General features: G+C 45.6%; 1 protein-coding gene across 2 annotated transcripts in view; it reads right to left on the reverse strand.

The window, feature by feature from the left end:
* GPRIN3 (GPRIN family member 3) overlaps positions 1–2,259 on the reverse strand; it is a 40,455-nt gene extending 38,196 nt beyond the window's left edge. The window contains exon 1 of one of the 2 annotated variants that reach the window (XM_087962866.1): positions 1,720–2,259. The gene's annotated coding sequence lies outside the window, so the exon portion shown is untranslated. The remainder of the gene's footprint in view (positions 1–1,719) is intronic. The other variant, XM_087962867.1, reaches the window with a different exon arrangement.
* Positions 2,260–6,000: the final 3,741 nt, after the last annotated feature.

Below are 6,000 nucleotides of genomic sequence, written 5' to 3' on the forward strand. Positions count from 1 at the left end.
CTAGACTATGAGCAGACATTTTCAGTTGGTAGAAATTTTTGGTCAAAAGCTTCAGCCGGATATGCTATTATTTTTTTCAAAAAATTGGTAATTGGTGCTTTTGTCTTTGGGTTAAAAAAAAATTTTTTTTTTGTATTTAACTTCCCTCCCCTTTTAAAGAAAACCTCAAGGTTTCGTTGTTTTCTCAGAGTACCTTTACACAGCTATCTTGTGTGGTTTGCTGTTATCTATAGACAAACCACTCCTTAGAAACAGGAAGAGGGAAGTCGATATGTTTAAAGCAATTTTAAAAACAGGGAGGGAGATGTGGCAAAGATAAAATATAAAATGCACGCTTCTCCCAAACAGAGTTACCGAGGAGTCTTTGTGTGCCTTATCTTGCTGGAGTTTGCACGCCTGTGGAAGCTGAGAATCGTTCAGCGAATCGAAGACCTATGTAGAAAGGCTGCATTCTCACAACGAAGCCTGAGTCATTCCTCTCACAAAAGCATCACTGGGAGTAACATCTGTTCTTGTGTGAATTGCATTTATGAATGGGCAAAATCAAATCGACACTGGCCAGAAGCCATCATTTCCGTCATTTCAGAATAGTCCTATCTGTCTGCATGTGCCTCCTTTCTCTCCTGTTTTGGACTACATCTCCCATCATCCCCAGCACCACGGAGGGTCTCTTCAAGATAGCAGCCTGAACTTGCATTAAGAACAAATACCTCTGGTATTTGTTCCTAAAGGCAGAATAATTCACCCAGCCATCCAAGTAAATAAAAACAGTTTGCACACATGCCATGCCTCCTGGATTCAGTTCTATTCATTCTTTTCTCTACGCACCATTCCTGCATTGGCATTGTTTGTGTCCTTCAATTCCTGCTCTGGAGAAGTGGGGAAGGAATAATTGCAAAAGGCATCATATATTGGAGGAGGAGAGGCCGGGATGGGGTTGGAAGCCAATTTTTAACAAGGACAACAGGATAATGTTATTTGGGATTAGATCACTGTACAAACTATGAGAAGAAAGATGAAGGGAAAACCTTTTTTCATAAATATGTTTTTACTTTCTCCACCATCCCACATGCAATGGGAACCCCAGGGTTAAACCGAGGTGTGAAACTTGCCCAGGACAGAACCCAACCCAGAATTTCTTTGCAAAATACACACTGGGAGGAAATGTCTTTTCTTTTGATCTAAGCCTGGCAGGGTGGTTTGTTTTTTTTTTTTTTGAGGGGGGGCGGGCGTCGTTTAACCCACCGAGCAGAAGAAAGTGGCGAAAACGGATCCAAATAGTTGCAAAGAGCTTTGCTCGCCTCTTAGACCTGTAGCTGAGAGGAAGAAGCGCCGCTTAATCCTCCCGAGTTAACAGACTGGGGCGCTTGCCAACCAAAGTACTTCGGGCTGCAGTCCGAACGGCTTCTCACACGCGCGTTTTCGTAGAGAAGGGACCGCAGAGGTCATCTAACCCACCCACCCCCGGCTCGGGCTAGTGTTCAGGAAAGCATCTCCGGGAAATCTCCGGGAGCAACTCAGGAATTCCCAAGAAGGGAGCGAGGAAAAACCGGCCGCCTCAGTCTCTCTCACACACACACACACCTCACCGCGTCTATGAAGAAAAACCGTTTCTCCGTTTGTGAGGCGAGGTGTTGCGCCTCCTCCTGCCCCCTTGTCCCCAAATCTCGCCCGGGCGAGCAGCGCTTCGCTTGCTCTGCAAAGCCGCGGCTTCCTCACCTCTCAGCAAGCAGGAGGAACCGGCTGCAGCCTCCTCCTCAGCCGCAGCGCAGACGTTGACCTTGCGGGGAGAGAGAGAGAGGGAGAGATCCTCTCGGGCGAGCGCCTTCCCCCGCAGGCCTCCGCACGAAAGGAGGACCCGCCGCCCGGGGTGGGTAGGGGAAACCGAGCCGCGAAGACTCCCTCGGCGGACGCTCGGAAGCGGCGTGGCTGGGCTGGCCGCGGAGGCGCTCGGTGCAGGTGCCTCCAAAGGCGGGAAGGACGGGCTGGCGGGCGCTAACCTCGGTCGTTCTCCCCGCGTCGGGCTGAGGGTGGTGGCTGTTTCCGCTGCGAGCGGCTCGGACCCGCTGCTGCCTGCTCCGCAGCCGCCCGCCTGCCTGCCCGCCTGGCCTTTCTTTGAGGTGGAAGAGCTCGCTGGGCTGAAGGGACCGGGCGCGTCAGAGGCGCGCAGTGTAGGGAGGTCAGGGAGGAACCGAAGAGGCGGCGGAGCTACCCCAGCGCCGCGCCAGAGAGGTGGAGCTGGCGTCGAGCCTCGCCAGCCTTCCCTACTCGTCGGTGAGGGGAAAAAACTCCGGCTCGGTTCGTCCTTGGGCGCCCTAAGGTACAGGTAGTCCTCGCCTTACGGCCACAATCGAGCCCAACGTGTCTAGGTGACTAAGTGAAGCATTTATTAATTGGCCCCATGTTACGACCCTTCTCGTGGTTAAGCGGATCGCTGCGGTGGCTAAGTTAGTAGCACGGTTATTAAGCGAATCTGGCTTCCTCCCCTTGACTTTGCTACTTGTAAGAAGGTCTCAAAAAAAGACCCCGGGACACTGCAATGGTCGTAAATATGAGTTAGTTTGCCAAGCGTCTGAATTGTGATCGCAGGAGCATTGGGGATGCTGCAGTGGTTGTAAGTGTGAAACATGCTCATAAGTCAATGCCGCTGTATCTTGGAACATGGTCAGTGCCGCTGTATCTTGGAACAGTCACTAAGTGAACCGTGCTGTGAGTAGAACGCTACCTGTAGTTTGTTCTGCGGCATCTGCAAGCGGAGAGCAAAGAAAGGGTGCCTCTGCCCATGTGCAGAATTCTCTGACATTGCCCTCCCCCCTTTGCACGCCCACCTTTGCACAACTCAGATCCATAGACTGGCTTCTACGTGCCTGGAACTGACAGACAGACGTTTACTGTGTGTAGTTCAGGGTGCTATTTCCAGAGATTAGATAGGGAACCTGTCTGTTATTCAGTGTAAAGTGTGGAAAACATTGGAGGAAAAGAATCTTTTTGAGATGAATGGGTAAAGGCACCTCTTCTCCCCCAGGAGGAACTTAGCAGGAAATTCCTAACTCAGAAGGAATACATGTATATGGAATTTTGAGCACGTGTGTGTGTGTGGGGGGGGGGCTTTGGTAAAATGGCTTCTAGCCATTCATGAAATGGCTGCTGGGGACAGAGAAGGGAAAGTAGCCAGTGACAAAAATATTGATTTTCCAGAATGTTTCTTATCCCCGCTTCTATTCCCTACAACTGCAGCTTAGTTGGTAGCTTCTCGGCTTCCAAACTTTGTTACTGCTCGTCTCTTGATCAAAAAGAAAATAAAGAAATCCCCCTCAGAAACAAACCTTGTCTCCCCCACCTCCCCAAAAAGGGAATTTTATGGGATGCTTTGCAGCCTGCTGAGTTCACATTATTTCAGCTAAACTATAGGGTGTGTGTGTGTGAGAGAGAGAGAGAGAGAGAGACAGAGACAGAGAGACAAGCTGGGGAAATGATACTGCTAGGTGGCATCATTTTGCTAGCTTCACCCCTTTTGTCCATGCATAGATAAGAGATGAGGCAGAACGCAATGCTAGTGTGACTGTTTTGACAAAGCCCCTGGATCCGGGTAGGCGCTAAGTAAAGTGTAGGTGAGTATAAGTGCATGGATGCCAACAGGTATGACCTGACTGGTACATTTAGAAAAGGGAGGGAGAGTCGAACCATTATTAATGAAGTACAGAGAGAGTCAAAGCCAATGCAAGAAAGCACTATATCATGCAATGTGCAATTAAACTGGAAAGAATAGAATAGAATAGAATAGAATAGAATAGAATAGAATAGAATAGAATAGAATAGAATAGAATAGAATAGAATAGAGCTGGAAGGGATTTTGGAGGTCTTCTAGTCCAGTCCCCTGCTCAAGCAGGAGAGCCTACACTATTTCAGATTGTCTAGTTTTTTCTTAAAAACCTCCAGTGATGGAACAGCCAAGATTTCTGAAGGCAAAAGCTGTTCTACTGGTTGATTGTCCTCACTTAGGAAGTTACTCCTTAATTCCAGGTTGCTTCTCTCCTTGATCAGTTTCCATCCATTGTTTCTTGTCCTTCCCTCTGGTATTTTGTAGACTAATTTGACCCCCTCTTCTTTGTGGCAGCCCCTCAAATACTGGAATACTATTATCATGTCGCCCCTTTGGGTACTTTAGATGTGTGGATGCCCCCCTAAAACAGATCGGACACATTCGCAATATTAATTGCTGCTAGTCTTCATGGCTGCTGACTAGCTCCTGACTTAAACTGAGGAGAAGGAGGCTATTATCCCATGAGGATTTTATAATGTTCCTCTGTTGGGAGGGGTATAGGAACTCCCCAACTTAACAACCATTAGTTTAGTGACTATTTGAACTTACACCAGTACTGAAAAAAGTTACTTACAGTCCTCACATCTATGACTGCTGCAGCATCCCACAGTCATATGATCAAAATTTGGATGATAACTGGCATGTATTTGTGATGGTTGCAGCCTCCTATAATCATCCTATAATTGCCATTTTGAACCTCCCCAGCTAGTTTCCGACACTCAGAATCAACAGGGGAAGCCAAATCCGTTTAATGACCACATGATTCGCTTAATGACCACATCATTCATTGAATAGCCGCAGTAATTCGCTTAACAATTGCTTCAAAAAGCTTGTAAAATCGGGTGCTGCCTTGCTTAGCAACAGAAATTCAAGTCACAGACATGGTTGTAACTTGAGAACTACCTGTATGCAGCCAATGATGCCTTTCATGGACAATCATATTATCAGTAGGAGAGGACTGTTTGTCTTTCTCTTTTTTCACTGTTCTTCTAACTCCCATTCTTCTCCCCTCTTAGTTCTATTGGAATAGACACCAGTAACCTGATTTTTCACATTTTTAATCTCTATCATTTTTATGTCAGGTTTGGCAATAGTCATGCATACCACAAATTAATATAAGGCCCTTAGAATAGTGAAAGTAATTAAAAGAAACATTTTTTGTTGTGTCCATCATGTACAGAATTATTATTTTCATTGTGGTCTCTGTTATAACAATATGCATGAACAGCGCAACTAGGTTAATTAGCTTCACTGAGCTCAAATCTGACTGTGGATCACAGGGTTTGGCTGCACACTCTGTGTGTGTACAAAGCCACACATGCTACAGTGCTCCATGTGCTTGAACTCACTCATGATTCATTGAACAGTGTCCATCTGACAAATTTTTTTCTCATGGCAGACATCATCTTGAACTGAACCGGGAGGATTCATACAACATCTTAGGCTAAAATATGTCCGACTGCTTTGCCATACACACCTAGCCAGGAATAAAGCAAGGATGGTGAAGTAGTTCTCAGATTTTTAGAAATCCATTCACATCAGACTTTCTTTTATAAATGACATCTGATCCCGCAGAGGGGAGAACATGACGTCAGGCAAGAAAACCGTTTCAGCCTTCTAAAATGATCAGAATCACCCAACATTCAAAACTTACTCAGTTGTTCAGTTTTATGAGCAGACTGCTGAATTATACATGTGTGTGTATTCCCTATCTTGTTCCATATATGGGAATTGAAAAACATAGAAATATAAAAAACTACCTCTAAGATCATTGGTCCATAGAGTCCAGTACTTTCTACACTAATTAACAATGAATTATTTTAGATGTCAACCAGCTCCATCTGGAAATCTGGTGACTGACCTGGGATTCTTCGCATGCAAAGCATGTTCTGTATCATTAAGCTGCAGTCCTTCTGGCATCAATTTTCATTATTATGCCTTTGATTTTTCTAGGTAGAACAGCAATATTAAAACACTTTGAAAGCTGTGCATTTCCATTAGCATTATTTATACAAAGGACCCAAGTTGCTTCTGTGTTTCCTTTCCAGGTTTTAAGGACAATATCTCAAAATTATGACAATGGAAAGCCTATTGTTCCAGTTTGCCATTGGAAATTTATTTATATCCCCCGGAACATCCATAAACATCAGTTTCTTTTGTTCAGTACAGCCTATTTT

This window comes from Notechis scutatus, chromosome 4, assembly GCF_049901735.1.
Source record: "Notechis scutatus isolate UNSWTSFEM ecotype Mainland chromosome 4, rNotScu1.2, whole genome shotgun sequence".
Taxonomy (NCBI): Eukaryota; Metazoa; Chordata; class Lepidosauria; order Squamata; family Elapidae; genus Notechis; species Notechis scutatus.